Here is a 17,549-nt window from a genome sequence, read left to right as displayed (position 1 = left end):
CAGTTCATCTGTACCATTTTCCTAGGTTCCATATATATGTGTTAATATACAATATTTGTTTTTCTCTTTCTGACTTACTTCACTCTTTATGACAGTCTCTAGATCCATCCATGTCTCCACAAATGACCCAATTTTGTTCCTTTTTATGGCCGAGTAGTATTCCATTGTATATATGTACCACATCTTCTTTATCCATTCATGTGTCGATGGGCATTTAGGTTGTTTCCATGACCTGGCTATTGTAAATAGTGCTGCAAACAACATTGTGGTACATGACTCTTTTTGAATTATAGTTTTCTCTGAGTACATGCCCAGTAGTGGGATTGCTAGGTCATATGGTAATTCTATTTTTTAAGGAACCTCCATACTGTTCTCCATAGTGGCTGTATCAATTTACATTCCCACCAACAGTGCAAAAGGGTTCCCTTTTCTCCACACCCTCTCCAGCATTTGTTGTTTGTAGATTTTCTGATGATGCCCATTCTGACTGGTGTGAGGTGATACCTCATTGTAGTTTTGATTTGCATTTCTCTAATAATTAGTCATGTTGAGCAGCTTTTCATGTGCCTCTTGGCCATCTGTATGTCTTCTTTGGTGGAATGTCTGTTTAGGTCTTCTGCCCATTTTTTGATTGGGTTGTTTGTTTTTTTAAAAATTATCTCATCAGTTTTCATAAGCAAAAGGGGAAAAGGAACTCACGTTTATTGAGTGCCAGTATGTTGTGCTAAGCATTTTACATTTGTTATCTAATTCTCTCGGCGAGGTAGGTAACATTTCCCCCATTTTCTGGTTGAGGAAATTAAAGCTTGGACAGGTTACATGACTCCTTCAAAGGTCAGACAACCGGTAAATGTCAGAGGCAGCATAACAACACAGGTCTACCTGGCTCCAGTGCCCTATCTATCTATCTATCTATCCATCCATCCAACCATCCATCTATCCCAGACAGTAAAAATCTACATGTTATATATGCTGAACTGTCACTTTCACATGAATGGCATGTTAATCCTAAATTGATATATTAACTATATTCTCTAGGGTGGCAAAAAAGCAGGTTTCTAGCTCAGGTGAATGTTAATAAAGTGCCTTAGACTCTGAAGTGGTCTCTGATGAGGAAGAGTTTCTACGGCCGAGTGAAATTCCTCTGCTGATCTGCTCATGTCACTTACACTGATATGCTGTCGAGCATAGCGTTCTAGCACCGGAATAAGCTCAAGTTCAACCTTTCTTGTTTACAGATAAGGAAACTAAGTCCTAGAGTGGTTAATTTGCTTAACATTGCACAGTGCAAGAGTCAGGATTAGAACCCAGATCAAGTGTCTCCAATCCGGTGCTCTTCCTAGGTTAGCACGTTGCCATAGAAAGAATACTGGGTTTACTTTCCATGCTCCTACCTCTTTTAATGGGAAAAAGCCTAGCCTAGTGTTTAAGATCACATCCTCTGAAATTATCTGGCTCCACCTCCAGGATGTGTGACATGAAACAGACTATTAACTCCTCAAGACCCGTTTCCTCCTCTGTAAACTGGGATAAAAATAGTATCGGGACTTCCCTGGCAGTCCAGTGGTTAAGACTCCACGATTCCACTGCAGGGAGCACGGGTTCGATCCCTGGTCGGGGAACTAAAATCCCGCCTGCTGTGCGGTGGCGTGGCTAAAAAAACAAAAACAAAAATAAAAACAAAAAAACCCCTAATAGTACCGACCTCCTTGGAGTGTGAGAAGAAATTACTGCCCGTAAGTGCTTAGAACAGAGCCTGGTACACAGTAAACACCTGATAAACTTTAACTAGTATTTAAACAAGGGGTTTGAGAGGATGCCATGAAGAGATGCCAGGTGTTTATTGAGATGATGACTTTCTAAGGTGTTGGAGCCAGGTGTCTATCTGTGTCATGCTGCCTCTGTCACGTGCTGGCTGTCTGACGTTTGGAGAAGTTACCTAACCTGACCAAGCTTTAATTTCCTCATCTAGAAAATGGGGGAAATAGTACCTGCTTTGCCGAGAGAATTAAATAGCAAATGTAAAATGCTTGGCACGATGTACTGGCACTCAATAAACAGAAGTTCCTTTCCCCCCATTAAAAAAAAGTAAGTAATTTTTTGGCTGTGTTGGGTCTTCGTTGCTGCGCGCTGGCTTTCTCTAGTTGCGGCGAGCAGGGCTGCTTACTCTTCATTGCGGTGCGTGGGCTTCTCATTGTGGTGGCTTCTCGTTGCAGCGCACAGGCTCTAGGCGCGTGGACTTCAGCAGTTGTGGTGTGTGGGCTCAGTAGTTGTGGCTCGCGGGTTCTAGAGCGCAGGCTCAGTAGTCGTGGTGCACAGGCTTAGTTGCTCCGTGGCCTGTGGGGTCTTCCTGGACCAGGGCTCGAACCCATGTCCCCTGCATTGGCAGGCAGATTCTTAACCACTGCGCCATCAGGGTAGCCCTCCCCTTTTGTTTATTGAAACAGCTATGTAGCTTTTGGTCCGAAATTCTGTCTTCTGGCTGCCAAGTGGTTGCACGGTTCAGTCACCAGGAATGTGGCCATAATTTAATCTGGAACAAAAGTAGCCCTGAAACTCACTTGTTTAACCTAGAGTTAGACAAATATAGGGGAACAGGTTTTATATCAACTGTGCTTTTAGGACATAGGTGATATCCATCTCATAATTAATGTCTTGTTTATTGTTTTAAGGCTTTGAGAGAACCAGTTGCAGCCTCCTGGAAAGTGTCAGGCTGTAGAGAAAAGGTCAGAGCTTCGGGCTAAGAAAACCTTCGGCAGGAGGACTAGGGTGCTGTGTGCTAGTCAGACATAGACCTTGAAGGGCTGCTGTGACAATGAATTATGTGCTTCATACACAATACTGTATATGATGTGGGGAAGTAATAATGGCTAATATTTATTGAGCATTTATTATGTGCTACACTTTGTTGCAAGTAACTCATGTAATTGTTACAACCACCCTGTGAGGTGGGTGCAGTCGCCACCCTTTTGTGGATTAAAAACTCAGACACCGGGCTTCCCTGGTGGCCACCGCCATGAGAAGCCTTGCACCGCAACGAAGAGTAGCCCCTGCTCGCTGCAACTAGAGAAAGCCCGCGTGCAGCGACGAAGACCCAACACAGCCATAAATAAATAAATAAATAAATAAAATACAAAACGCAGGCACCCATAATTTATGTTACCCACCCAAAGATTACACTGCTACTCGTGGTGTGGAGTCTGGATTTAAACCGAGGCAAGTGGTTCCGAAGCCCAAGCAATTAGCTGCGAAGCTTTATTGCCACCTTGGCACATAATAGATAGTAAATAAATACTAGTTTCCCATCTTTTCACCTAAGATAGGCTTGTTGAATTGGAAGCCGTTTTCAAAGTAGGGGAAAATAGGACTTCCCTGGCGGTCCAGGGGTTGAGACTCCACGCTTCCACTGCAGGGGACGCAGGTTGCATCCCTGATCGGGGAACTAAGATCCCACATGCCATGTGGTGTGGCCAAAAAAGGAAAAAAAAAAAAAAGGAAAAAACTAAGTAGAGGAAAATAGTGTCCCCCTGTTGCAGGAAGGGGGACCCCTTCCAGGGCCCGAGAGTGGGCTCTTGTCTAACACTCGGAAATGAATTGTCCACGGAGACACACATACTGACAAAACAAGAGACATTTTTGGGAAGGGGCGCCCGGGTGGAGAGCCGGAGGGTGAGGGAACCCAGGAGGACTGCTCTGCCACGTGGCTTGCAGTCTCGGGCTTCATGGTGATGGGATTAGTTTCCGGGTTGTCTCTGGCCAATCACTCTGACTCAGGGTCCTTCCTGGTGGTGCGCGCATCACTCAGCAAAGAGGGATTCCAGCGAGGGGGATTCTGGGAGGTTGGTAGGACGTATGGACTGGTATCTCCTCTCTCCTTTTGACCTTTCCCGAATTCTTCCGGTTGGTGATAGCTTATTAGTTCCACATTCTTTACCAGGACCTCCTGTTGTACGATAACTACTGCGAGTGGTTACTGTGGTGCTTGGCCAGGGCGGGCGGTTTCGGTCAGAAGGAATAAATCCAGGAAATAGCTGATTAATAATGAGTGTAATTTCTTGGATTTAATGATGCAATATTAACTCTAGGAGCACAGCTGGATTTTTAACTAGTACTTAATGAAATATGTATTTTTATGGAAAAATTTAAAACCAAAACCACTGGAGAAGGAATGATTGTAAAAATCAGAACACATTAAAAGTCACAGGAGGGACTTCCCTGGTGGTCTGGTGGTTAAGACTCCACGTTCCCAATGCAGGGGGCCCGGGTTCGATCCCTGGTTGGGGAGCTAGATCCCACATGCCGCAACTAAAGATCCCACACGCCGCAACTAAAAGATCCCGTGTGCCACAACTAAGACCCCGCGTGGCCAAAAATAAATACATAAATAAATAATAAAAAAAAAATCACAGGCAAGGGAACGAATACGGTTTGAGCATCTGCTATGTCCCAAGCACGGCACTGGGTGATTTACCAACCTGGTTTTGTTTAATTTTCATAACATTCCTGAGAGATAGAGATTATCCCAGTGTCTGATGAGGGAGCCGTGGTTCACAGAGGCTCAGAAGCTTGCCCAAGATCACAGATGTGGCAAGTGTCGGAGCCAAGAGTCACATAACTCCCACCGGAGTCCTCAGCTGATGGCTTCCCCCTACCCCTGCCTCTGCTCCCAAAGTCACGTGGCCGTATTCCTCATGACTCCGTGACTGCCAAGATTCACAAGTCATGAAGTGTCTTTGGCTGGAATTGTCAGCGCCTGTGCGGGGGTTCTTCGCGGAAACCCTCGTCCTCGGTACGGCGGTTGAACGAGTGCGAATGTGTGTTGAACGGAGCTTCACCTTGGCGGCTCTGAGCCAGGATAAAGCCTCCTCTGGCTGCTCCTGTCCCCCACAGCACTGATGTCCTGCTGCTCTCTCTGAATTTAGCAGGGATCCAAGCTTTCGACTTAGTTCTGTTCGACTTAAATGCACACAGGCCTGTGGTCCCTGGAGGGCCCATGTGGTAGCCATATTGGGGTTTATTTATATGAACCACCAAGGAGGCTCTGACAAATGCTTTGCAAGACAGGAGTCAAAGCACACGGAGCTTTTTCTTCCGTTTCAGAGGGGAGGGGTGATTATCTTTTTTTTCGCCAACCCCGAAGGACTCTAGTCTTGAGTCCTAAGGGAGCAGGGCCTGGGAGGAAAACTGGAGAGAATGGTTTGCTTAAAATCTCTGTGATGGGGACCCATGTATCACGCACGATAACACAAAGGCCATTTTGAGGCCCATCCGTAGAGGCCCCGGCAGCACATTGCTGAAAGTCTAAGGACAGTTGAGGTGTCCAAGGAGAGCTGAGAGGTCTCAAGTGTGACCACACGGGGCTCACATCCCGGAGGGTGAGGGGGTGGGGAGTGGCCTCGAATTGAGTTTGAAGAACCCACACCGGGAAGTGGGGTAGATCCCAAGAAATAGTTTTGAGACTATCACACTGATGCTCCTTCTGCGCTGGTATGATGGAGAAAAGATGGGTTAGGGTGTGTTTTAGAATGCCTCTTCCCTCTAGAGATGTCATGTATGACCTCTGCATTTAATGGAGGAACCAGTCGCACAGATGTTAATTAAGCAATCGTACAGATCTGTAACTTCAGACCGTGACGAGTCCCACGAAGGGGAAATACAGGGCACCCCGCTGGTATATAAAGGGGAATCTGATCTGGCCTGGGGGGGAGAGAATCGTAAGGAAAGGCTTCCTTGGGGATGCGACGTTTGCCTTGGCAGTGGTGGGACGGGCAGTGCAAAGACCCTGAGAACGAGTCAAATAACTTACAAACTGTGGGAGGGGGAGGAGGAGACTCACAGGATGTTTCTTCTCTGATTTGCATTTTAAAATGCAGAGTTGCGGGCTTTCCTGGTGGCGCGGCGGTTGAGAGTCCGCCTGCCGATGCAGGGGACCCAGGTTCGTGCCCCGGACCGGGAGGATCCCACATGCCGCGGAGCGGCTGGGCCCGTGAGCCATGGCCGCTGAGCCACAGCTACTGAGCCTGCGCGTCCGGAGTGGCCACAACAGTGAGAGGCCCGCGTACCGCCAAAAAAAAAAAAAGGCATTTGTGAAAGCAGGAGTTAGTGCTGGAAGGGTCTGTCTTGCACAGTTGGTCGGCTTTGACTTTCAGGGCATATGGACTGGGGGCATCCAATACCCTGGACTCTATTTATGCCTCAGTCACCAACAAGTTGCCTGAGTTCAAGCAGGTTTCATAACCTCCATTTTTCTACATGTGGAGGAGGGCAGAGAGAGGAGTGGATGGAATCTGCCTGGTGATCTCTACAATTCCTTCTGGTGCTTAAAAAAAAATCTAATAGTAGCTTTTCAAGAGCCGTCTGATATTGCACTTTTAGAGAAAGGGCTTGTTCCATTCACTTCATAATTCCTCATAAATGTCCAACCTTTCCCTTTGACTCTCAGAATAGGCCTTAGGAGAATAGAGTTGATTTTGCCATCATGTAAGATTTCATTATTTCATTGAACACATGTTGTCATTCATTACTTACTGCCTGGTCTAGGTGCTGAGTTTCAAAGGAAGAATAGGAGGTGTCAGCACCCCCACCAGCTAACCCCAGTCCACTGTCAGCTCAGAGGACAAATATTATCAGGTAATTGCAGCATAAAGTGATAAGTCCATTGCTAGAGATATAGAGAAGGTATTAAAGGAGATTAGAGGAAGGCCACCTAATGCACGTGGAAGAGTAATGTAGTTGATCATACCTGGAGATAAAAACTAGGTGTGTGCAACATTTAATGAATGGATATGGCTGAACAAACAAATGAATTGTGTTGCTGTGATTCTAACTTCAGATGGTTCGATGGCTGATTCCAAGACCCCTTTATTGCTCTTTCATGTCATAAAAGAAAAAAAAGTTAGTAACGGTGGCAATTGTTATGATAATAAAGAACCAGCAGATGCTTTGCACATTCACATGGGTATTTACCTGCACTTTATTTTTTTCCTCAACTTTTCATTAGGTGATTGTTTCTACCATTAATCTTTCTTCCCAGAGACGAGAAAGACCGCCTTTGGCCATTTTCATCGTATTGTGTTAAATCTTAGGAAAAAAATGAGTTCAGTGTGTATAGCACAAGAGACAGGTTAGGAGGCTAACAGCTGGGGTAGAGAAATTCAATAACAGTTTTCTCCCTGAGGATGGGAGCAGGGGGGTGTTATGAGCCTGTGAAATGGTGCACTCATGGCTAAGCTGTGGAGAGAGCAGGGTTGAAAGAGTGGAGTTTTCCCCTCTCCCTTTAATTTGCGCTGAACACTTGCTCTGCTAAAAAATGGGAATGGGAGCCCTAAGTGCAAAGCATCAGCTTTAGAAGAAAAAAATGTTACTTTTATGCTGTCCATTAAAACATTTACCTGCTCCATATGCCCCAGTACTTATCAGAGAAAGAGGAATTTGCCCAATGAAAATGGAGAGCTCATTTCTGAAAAATTGTTTTCCATAAATCTTGCAAATTACTGAGCTCAAATATTCTAGGTTGTAGCCAGAGCGACCCCCAGGGAGTGATTATCAGGGAAGTAACCATGAACAGCAAAAAGGTCTTGCACAGATCTGACTAGTGACACCAGGATGTGACCTTTTTGTGCAGGAGGCATTCTCCTGCATTGCCAGGAGCTCTGTAATTAACGGGGCACCAGAGATTGCCTTCTTCTCTACGAGCTGCTAATTATTCCTCCCAGAGACACACATGAGGCACCACATCCAGGGTGTCATGTTCTGACTACTGCCCCCTGAGGGGAATCTGATGAGTGTATGAGGGGCTACGTTGACTAAATCCCAATACTCCCCTCCTGCGGTCCTTTCTTTTCTCCCAAAGTGGTCGCACTTGAGGAAAGCTATGGTGATTAAGCAATACTTACAGTTTCTACTTTCCTTTTTGGGGGAAGGTTCATGATTTCATTAGCAATATCATGAGTATCAAATATACGGAATGGTTTGGAACTCACAGATTGTTTTGCTTCCTTTTTACTCGTATGTCTGGGGTGGTTAGTATGATGTGAGAACACTACCACCCGTCGTCAGGGTAGGTGAAAACCTACCTGCAGGGCTGCTGTGTGCGGTTGTACATGTTGTGCCCTGCACAAGGATGCCAGCTGAAGGGGTGAGTGGGGGCCTGAAATCCAGTGGTTCCAGAGCCTGAATTCTTCTTTTTTTTAAAAAAAATATTTATTTATTTACTTGCCTGTGCTGGCTCTTAGTTATGGCGTGCGGGATCTTTAGTTGTGGCATGTGGGATCTAGTTCCCCGACCAGGGATCAAACCTGGGCCCCCTGCATTGGGAGCGTGGAGTCTTTACCGATGGACCGCCAGGGAGGTCCTCAGAGTCTGAATTCTTAACTACACACCATACTGACTTTATAAACTAACAGTGTTCTGGGCTTTCATGTCCTGGCAACCAGCTTTATCATTTAGCAGCTAGCAGTCATTGAAGACCTGGGAGAATATGACGGTTGAAGCAAAACATTTCAAACCAAAAATTAAGTTTGATACTAGGATATTGTCTGTGATCAGTACTTGCTGGAGAAAGAATCATTTTCCCTGGTACACCATACCATGTTTTACTTCTCCCATTCCATATGAAGGTCTAATGGTAAACGGATAGAATTGTTTATTCACAATCTCAGCATTATAGTTAACTTTTTGTTAAAAAAAGGATTTGACTACTAGTTGGCAAAGTATGAAGCTTCAGTGCAATTAGCAACTATGTTTGGCAGTCAAGAGATATTGGGGACTTCCCTGGTGGCTCAGTGGTTAAGAATCCGCCTGCCAATACAGGGGACACGGGTTCAATCCCTGGTGTGGGAAGATCTAACATGCCACGGAGCAACAAAGCCCATGAGCCACAACTACTGAGCCTGCGTGCCACAACTACTGAAGCCTGTGCGCCTAGAGCCCATGCTCCGCAACAAGAGAAGCCACCACAGTAAGAAGCCGCTCACCGCAATGAAGAATAGTCCCCTCTCGACACAACTAGAGAAAGCCCCTGCCCAGCAACGAAGAACCAACGCAGCCAAACATAAATAAAATTAAATCTTAAAAAAAAAATTCACGTTTAAAAAAAAAAAAGAATCTGCCTTCCAATGAAGGGGACATGGGGTTTGATCCCTGGGTCAGGGGACTAGATCCCACATGCATACTGCAACTAAGGAGCCCGCGAGCTGCAACTAAGACCCAGCACAACCAAAATAAATAAATTAAAAAAAAAAAAAGAGAGATGTTGACATATCTTCCAGGGAGCCCATGGAGGTTTGGTTCACCTGGATAAAGGTTGCACGGTAACTGATGGTTTAACACCCGTGTATGCAATTCTGCGGAATCAGTCTTCTCGGGCCAATGCTGTGTCCTTGGCAACGGTACATTGGAAGCACTGTGGGCTTTAGAAGCAGAACCTTAGCCTCAGCCCTTTCCAGCTGAGGGAACTTCAGCGTATGACTGACTTAGCTTCTGAGCCTCAACTTATTTGTCAAATGCCTTCTTCCCACCGTTGTTGGAATTAAATACAATATGTAAAGCGTCCAGCACGGAACCTGGAGCAATGTCATAGGTTGTCAGTAAATGTCAGTCTTCCCCTCCCCCCTTTAAACGATCTTTAATGATTTCTGTATTAGTTTCCTAGGACTGCCGTAACAAAGTACCACAAATCAGGTAGACGACAGAAATTTATCCTCACTGTTCTAGAGGGCAGAAGTCTAAGATCAAGGTGTTGGCAGGGCCATGCTTCCTCTGAAGCCTCTAGAGGAGAATCCTTCCTGCCTCTTGTAGCTTCTGGGAGCCTCCGATGTTCCTTGGCTTGTGGCAGAATAATGCCATGTCATCACAGTTTTCCCTCTGTGTCTGTCTTGACGCAACGTTCTCTCTGTGTCCAAATTTCCCTCTTCTATGAGGACACCAGTCCTATTGGATTAAGGCCCATCCTAATGACCTCAGTGTAACTTGACTGCATCGGCAAGTTAAATTTAAATTTAACATTAGCATCAGCAAAGGCCCTGTTTCCAAATAAGGTCACATTCCCAGGTTAGGTGTCCGTATCTTTTTTTTTTTTTTTTTTTGGCGGTACGCGGGCCTCTCACTGTTGTGGTCTCTCCCGTTGCGGAGCACAGGCTCCGGACGCGCAGGCTCAGCGGGCATGGCTCACAGGCCCAGCCGCTCTGCGACATGTGGGATCTTCCCGGACCGGGGCACGAACCCGCGTCCCCTGCATCGGCAGGCGGACTCTCAACCACTGCGCCACCAGGGAAGCCCCGTATCTTTTTGAAGAACACAATTCAACCCATAACGATTTCCCATCGTCTGCAGGAAAATAATAATCAATAGTTGTCTAGTGACTTTAGAGTTTCTAGAAGGCTTTTATTATTTCTGCCCAGGGAGATAGGACTTGAGATTTTTTGTAAAGGGAGAAACTCCCATTAAAACTAGGTGGTGGTTTTGCTGCAGGAAGTAAAGATGTCAATATAGGTTTGATGCAAAATTCTCTGGTTTTGCTAAAAATCACCAGAAGATACCATTTTTTTTTTCTGTTTAAGATTTCACCACAATCATGTTTCCATGTTGCAGCACAGTTTTTGTAACTTTTCACACTTGATTTAGTTGACGTACCACCATTTATTTCCTGGTTGTTGGATATCTCTAAGACTAACCAAGAATATCTTGACTCGATCTAGAATTCAACTGATATCGTTTAGCTATACAGTACTACCAGACCAGTCTTCCTAAATTAGTGCTGTGTTCTTGGCGATTGTGTGTTGGAAACAAAGTATGTTCTAGGGTCAGACAGACCGCAAGTCACGTCTCAGTTCTAGGTCTTGCTGGCTGTCTGAACTTGGCATATTAAAAAAAAAAAAGCAGTAGGACAATGTATAAAATAAGTATATATTTATATTCATATGAAAAACTGTGTACCTGCTCAGAGAAAGATCTAGAAGGACTCATACAAATATTATTAAGCAGGGTAAGTCCTGAGAAGTGGGAATGAAAATGAATGAGGGGGTGATGAGATGTTCACATTTGACTACGTGTACATTTGTATGAAAAATTATTTTTTCAACAAGCATGTCCTTTTCCTAGTTTTTAAAGAACCAGTTCAGGGACTTCTCTGGTGGTCCAGTGGCTAAGACTCCGTGCTCCCAATGCAGGAGGCCCCGGTTCAATCCCTGGTCAGGGAACTAGATCCCACGTGCCGCAACAAAGATACCACGTGCGGCAACGAAGATCTCGTGTGCCACAGCTAAGACCTGGCACAGCCAAATAAATAAATACATAAACAGGAAAAAGAACCATTTCAAAACCCAAAAGCACCTATCTTAAAAGCAGGTAATAAGAATTCCCTGGTGGTCCAGTGGTTAGGACTCTGCACTTCCACTGCAGGGGGCATGGGTTCGATCCCTGGTTGGGGAAGTAAGATCCCACAAGCCATGCGGCACAGCCAAAAAAAAAAAAAAAAAAATAGAAAACAGAAATCTTTTTTCTTCTTCTTACTGTTGCTTCTAATTGTAATTTCTCTGTAACCCACTAATAGTTCCTTCAGGTGTCTGAGTCTCTTTAATTGTCTTCCTTTTTAGAGAAAGAAAATAACAGAAAAAAATGTAAGAAATAAATACATCCTTTTATTAGAATTGCCGAAGAAGTATCTGGAATTTTTGCTTTCGTTGTTGCTGATGTTGCTTTAAAGTAGGCTTTATTTTTCTGCTGAAACCTGATTTTGCATTGTAAGCAAATATCCTTACTTTTCTAGACAAAATTATCCCCCATCTAAAAAGTTCTGGAAGAAATATATTCATTAAAAATTTCAAAATGATTGCAAGTCTCCTTGATATAATAGTAGTAATGATCCCTCAGTTATTTTTTCCTACAATTCTCTTCAGCAAATTCTGTTTTCTCAAATAATGCATAGCTCAGCATCACATCTTTGTTACTGTTAATATTTGCTTTTGAAAAAGCAGTGTATACTGGTTTTAAAAGATGAGGATTCTTCCACCTCTCTTGCCATTCTAACAAATACTTATTAAAAAACTAGGTGATGCAGCTAGGAAATGAAATTATTTTAAAAAATGTAATTTCTTTATTTCATTTTCTTCAATATCATTCTAATGTTATTATTCAATTAATTTCCAGTAGGCTTATGGAAAAGTCTTTGCAAGAGATCATTCCTTTTTGATTTATATTTATTGAAAGGCTGAAAAAGTTTTCACAAATGATTGGGTCTGAGAAAATTCCATTTGATTCATAACGTATGTATTAATATGAATTATTAAGATATGTTTTCCGCAAATATAGGAAGTTTCATCATCAGTTACCGACAGGTCAAGACAGATCAGTTGATGTTATTTGAATACTTGACAGAAAAGAAAACCTGATGCTATTCCGATGAGTAAAACAAGAACTAAGATCACGTTGAGAGGTCATTGAGGATATTTCGAAACCATTCACACGTCACTAGTAAAGAGTACAAAGATGGTTTAAATGACCTTATGTACATACGTGGTAGTACCTTGATTTGTGTAATGCTTCTTGTGTAACCTTCTGCCAGTTCTCATTATTCTTTAACCCTATCATCATCATCATCAACTTTATTTAAAAAGAATTTATTAGTCACCTAAGTATGCATGATAATATGCACAGTTGGTACCCAGAGAAGTGCATATACAGCAATGCAAATCGTGGCTATTGGTAAAGCATTTGACATTGTGCCTTCCGTGCATTAGGTAGCATAAACATGGCTACTCTTTGAGTTTACAGGTAAAAGGTGAGATCCTATCGATTCTGTGTTACTTCAGTGGATTGAAGGCTGGCTGACTGGTTCTTAGGCCTTCTGAATCCCTTGCGAGAACAAAAGCCCAGAACCTGGCCCAGGGGAGCCGCTCAAGAAATGCTGCGTTACAAGGTGACCTTCCGGTAAATGCAGATGAAAGCAGCAGGGAGACAAAAATGTCAAAGGGATAAACTTAACGTTGGGGCCACCTGCTACGACAGCCAGTCGAGTACTTGTTTTTTAGCAAGAAACAAAATAAAAACATATTCTTCTGTGTAACTAACATGGCTTTGGATTTTGAAAAAGCAGAATAATTAGATTTTCATTTGAAAATCTTTTAAAATACTGTGGGATAGAAGTACCATTTCTTTTTGTATCATGAAGCTGAGACATATTGAAAAATAGAATTCCCAGGAAGATAATGAAATTTCAACATTAGGAAATCCAGTCATGCAGTTCACATATTAATCAATTGAAGGAGAATAATTGAATGATGACATCATTAGATGCTGAAAAGACACTTGATAGAATTCAATATGCATTCCTTATTTTAAAAGAAACTATTAATAATAAGCTTTGATAGAGGCAGAAATCACTGCAAATATCATAATAATGAGATATTAGGAGATGCTTATTAAAGATAGGAACAGGATAGGAATTTCACCATCATCTTATTTTGGGTTTTGCTCTCCAACTACACTCAGAAGCATATTCCAAATGAATTGAAAATCCAACGATAAAAAAAAAAAATTTCCATAAAAATACGAGCAGAGTATAGGAGGTTTTCTTTTGATTTGTTTTATCTTTAATAATCTTGGGGCTGAACATGGCCTTCCAAATCAGTCTCAAACCTCAAAAGACATAAGTAAAAAATTGACAGATCTGTCCTCAGAAATATCTTTTTAAACTTCTATTTAGTAAATGATGATGCATCAATGAAGCTAAATGTCAGGCAGCAGAGAGAGAGGAAGTGTTTTCACAGAACTACAGGAGAGCCATAATATATAAAGAGCTCCTTCGAATCACAAGAGAAAGTAAATGAAAAGAAAAATGCGCAAACGTAAGGAAATTTATAGATAAAGAAATACAAATGGGCAAGAAACATATGAAAAGTTATTTAACCTCCCAAAAAAGAGTCTGGGAAATACAAATAAAAACAACAATAATATGTTATTTTCATTTCCCCAACGCCCCCCCAAATAAATGAAAATATATACTCTCACGTTCAATTGGTGGGAGTGTTCATGTTATAAGCTTCTGTGGAGAGCAATTTGGCAACATCTATCAAAACAGTAATTCTCTGGGACTTCCCTGGCAGTCCAGTGGTTAACACTCTGCGCTCCCAATACAGGGCGCCCGGGTTCGATCCCTGGTCAGGGAAATACATCCCACATGCCGCAACTAAGAGTTTGCATGCCTCAACTAAAGATCCCGCGTGCTGCAACTAAGACCTGGCACAGCCAAAGTAAATACATATTTTTAAAAATTAAAAAAAACCCAGTAATGCTCATACACCCTGATTCAGCAATATATGCACAGTGCACGTAAATATTTATTGCAGCCTTGTTTGCATTAATGAAAACCTAAACAGTCAAATTGGGGAATAGTCGAATACTTTATGGTACACTGATAACTCTACATCTGTGAAAAAGAGTGAGGTAGCTCTAGCTGTTCTGACACGGAAGAAGTTTCTGACTCAACGTTAAGCAAGTTCCAGAACGATATGTTTACTACAACCCAATACGTGTGAACAAATAAAACTCACAACACCTGCGTGTGTAAATAGACACACATACATAGAAGAAAGTCTGGAAGCACATACTGCAAACAGTTTCCCGTCCCCACCTGAGGAAGTGTGATGTGGCGAGTCCCACCCCTGTGGGGTTTAAGGAGAGATGAATAGAGATTTTGACTTTTTACTCTCTATACCTTTGTAATGTTAGAATTTTTTTTTAATGGCAAATGCATATTTGTAGTGTAAAACATTAATTGCTAGAAGAGGGAAATGTTGTTTCTATAGTGTAGAGATCGTTGCTGTTGTTTTCTTAAGCAGACGTTAGGATGCAACCGAGGTACATGAAATTATTTAGGACTTTTTAATCCCTCAGGCTGAAAAAAATATTGTTTCCATCATAGGCAGGGGAGTTGTTTTCTCATTGATAACATATTTATTTTCCTTAAACGTCAATGAACAAAATTTGCTACTCACTTGCAAAAGCTGCCTTCAACCCTGGCTTTAACCAGGGTTAAAGTATGGTAAATTTGAGTATAAGCAGAACTCAATTAAACGCAACGTTTTTCTTATCGGAAAGTAAGCATTAAAAATAAAACTTTTTAAGGCCTTGCTAGGGGTTGAAGTCTGTTGTTGAGTATGATGGGCTATTGTGAACTTTCCAACACCAGAAGTTGAATCTCTCTTGCCTTCCATTTTTTCTCCTCCCTCCCTCACTTTCTTCCTCTTTTCAGTATTTCTGGCCTTGGGCAGGCCAGGAAAGAAGGGCAGGGAAATTGAAGTAATGCAATGACGTGGATATGGACCCGTCAGAGGCTGGTCTCACAATGTACTGGCTATCCTTGGATTTCTAAGTACCCTTAGGTGCACGGTACCAACCTCAATTAAGTCAGCCAGCCAGGAGGTAAACAGAAGAATCTGGGACTAGGTCAGAGAGAAAGCACCTGGCTAAGGACCTGGCTAAGAGCCCACTGGGGGTGTCCAGCTGGTCAAAGGCTAAGCTTCAGAGAATGGGGTGTGAAGCAGAGCTGGCATATGGCAACAGGCTCAAAATGACACCTCGAATCAGGGGAGTTGCAGAAACCCCATGCTTACAGATTCCCCAGAAAGATTCTTTCCTGAGAACATTTCACAAGAGACATTTTGAATTATTTCTCCAGAAGGCCTTTTGGCTCGTCCGAATTAGAGAGTTCTGAAACACGAAAGGAGGACATCTGTCTCTTCCCGAAGGACAGAACACTTTCCTGATCATTAGCAAGCCAGTTTATACAATACTTTTGTACAAGAGTGAAATCCTTACTTTCTTAAGGCAGGTGGTTCACAGTTTCCAATGTCGAGTTTCTTGTTCTTTCTTATGTTTCTTTGTAGGTTACAAGCTCCCAATAACAGGGAGACAGGCCATCATCTTGTGTTCCTTGGACAGTTTTTTTCTATAGCACTAGAACATTCATCTCTTTCCTAACTCAAGCTTTATAACACTGCTGTCTCAGTGTGTCTGCTCCCCGGGCACCCTATTTCCCATCCATATAGGATTCCAGGAGTCAGTTTATTATTCTTAGCAGAATCTATTTATAATCCCACAGGGCTGGCAGAGATGTTGAAATATTGTTAGAACATTATTGAGGTATAAATCTTCCTCCCTCCATTGTCAAGTCTTCAGTACAGGTCAATCATTTGCTACCACTCAACTGCACATTGATGGCCTTTGGTATCGATCGTAGGTCAATTAGCTGGTTTTGGCCACCCCAGCATTTTCAGTACTGTACGTGATGTTGGTTACTATTACATCAGCTCCTAGGGGAGGAGGTGTTCTGGAATCTGAAACTACAAGGTGTTTCAAAACTCTCTCTTATCTCACCTGTGACTGCATAAAAAAAAAAATTGTTTTTTTATTTCAAATGATGTCACTGTGACCTAGGGGGTCCAATGTATTTCTTTTTTCTTTCATTTTTGACTGTCATTTATTTCTCAGGTGTTCTTGTTTAAACTACTAAGAAACCCTCAAACCTCTTGATATTTCTTTTTTTAAAATTAATTAATTAATTTTTGGCTGTGTTGGGTCTTTGTTGCCGCACACGGGCTTTCTCTAGTTGCGGTGAGCAGGGGCTACTCTTTGTTGCGGTGCACGGGCTTCTCATTGTGGTGGCTTCTCTTGTTGCGGAGCACGGGCTCTAGGCGCGCAGGCTTCAGTAGTTGTGGCACGCGGGCTCAGTAGTTGTGGCTCGTGGGCTCTAGAGCACAGGCTCAGTAGTTGTGGCGCACGGGCTTAGTTGCTCTGCAGCATGTGGGATCTCCCCAGACCAGGGCTCGAACCCATGTACCCTGCATTGGCAGGTGGATTCCTAACCACCGTGCCACCAGGAAAGCCCCTCTTGGTATTTCTAATTGTACACACATTTCTAAAGCATTGGGCTCCCACCTTTGCTCCAACTGTTATCAGTTTTGAGATCCTGAAATTCCTCCTTAAGGAATCCTTGTCTCAGTAAACAAGGAAGAGAGTTCTAGAAGATGAGCCTTGAGTGGGCTGAAATCTCCTGTTTCCATAGAAGATGCTTCTGATGTACCCAAACTTTGGAGAGAGAGAGAGACAGAGAGAGATTGACATTTGGTTTCCTTTCCCATGAAAGTGTAAGAGGCACAAGGGCTGCCCAGATGTGGGCTGCTGTGACGTGCTCTGTGATCAGATCTGCTTTCTGGATCAGAGCAGAAGGCTCTGACACATCACCTACTTCCTTCTTGGCTTCGAAAAAAATCACAAGTAGGGCTGAGTTAAGTTAGAACAACTCTACTTGGTGAGAATTCAGTTATACTGGGTGAGACAGAAGCCAGCTTCAAAAACAAACAAATAAACAGTAAGATTCATCAGAGAGCACACATAGGTCAGAAACAGAGAGTCTAGTTACTGTACGATCCAGCAATTCCACTCCTAGGAAGATGCCCATGAGAGGTGAAAACCTATAACCGCACCAAAACTTGTACGTAGATGTTCATGGCAGCGTTATTGATAATAGAGCCCCAAAGAGGAAATGACCC

At 43.1% G+C, this 17,549-nt stretch overlaps 1 long non-coding RNA gene across 4 annotated transcripts in view; it reads left to right on the top strand.

Moving 5' to 3' along the window:
- LOC125964266 (uncharacterized) overlaps positions 1–17,549 on the top strand; it is a 98,167-nt gene that overhangs the window by 26,108 nt on the left and 54,510 nt on the right. For 3 of the 4 annotated variants that reach the window (XR_007477120.1, XR_007477123.1, XR_007477121.1), the window contains exon 3: positions 2,673–5,382. The exons of the other annotated variant lie outside the window; for it this stretch is intronic. This is a non-coding gene — a long non-coding RNA (uncharacterized LOC125964266). Of the gene's footprint in view, positions 1–2,672; positions 5,383–17,549 lie in introns of those variants that run through there. 4 annotated transcript variants of the gene reach the window in all.

This window comes from Orcinus orca, chromosome 4 (assembly GCF_937001465.1).
Source record: "Orcinus orca chromosome 4, mOrcOrc1.1, whole genome shotgun sequence".
NCBI classification, from domain to species: Eukaryota; Metazoa; Chordata; class Mammalia; order Artiodactyla; family Delphinidae; genus Orcinus; species Orcinus orca.
The sequence above is the reverse complement of the archived record's forward strand: the minus strand, read 5'-3'. Positions and strand labels throughout refer to the sequence as shown.